Raw genomic sequence first — 458 nt, forward strand, 5'->3', positions numbered from 1 at the left:
GGATGGAGTCAGAGAAGGGTTGGTTGTACGTGGGGGTGGAGAGATGGATGGAGGGATGGGATGGGATGGGATGGGATGGGATGGGATGGGATGAAGGATGGAGGGATGGATGGAGTGATGGGATGGACGAATGGACCAGCACCATGAAAACCCCCCCCTTCCCTCCAAACCCCCCTCATCCCTCCCTCCCTGCCAGGACACAATCCCAGAAGGACGAAGCCCAGCAGCTCCAGGTCCCGCTCCAGCCCACCCAGTCCAGCAACTCCACAGGGCCCCGTTAGTGCCACCCCCCACTGGGGGACCCCCGAGCCCCCCAGCCCTCGGTGCGCCTGCTGGATGAAGGAGCAGGATTTGGGGATGGAGGGGGTCCAACCCCCCCCAAAGAGCAAAGGGACAACAGTGACCACGGGGGGACCCGGGTGCCCCCTCCCTGCAGAGTGGGGGGGCCGGTGGGGGCC

The 458-nt window shown here is 65.3% G+C and overlaps 1 protein-coding gene across 1 annotated transcript in view; it reads left to right on the forward strand.

The window, feature by feature from the left end:
- LOC103624404 (solute carrier family 22 member 6-B) overlaps positions 1 to 458 on the forward strand; it is an 8,503-nt gene that overhangs the window by 4,628 nt on the left and 3,417 nt on the right. The gene's annotated exons all lie outside the window — the stretch shown is intronic.

The sequence above is a fragment of the Corvus brachyrhynchos genome, unplaced genomic scaffold, assembly GCF_000691975.1.
Source record: "Corvus brachyrhynchos isolate BGI_N302 unplaced genomic scaffold, ASM69197v1 scaffold442, whole genome shotgun sequence".
NCBI classification, from domain to species: Eukaryota; Metazoa; Chordata; class Aves; order Passeriformes; family Corvidae; genus Corvus; species Corvus brachyrhynchos.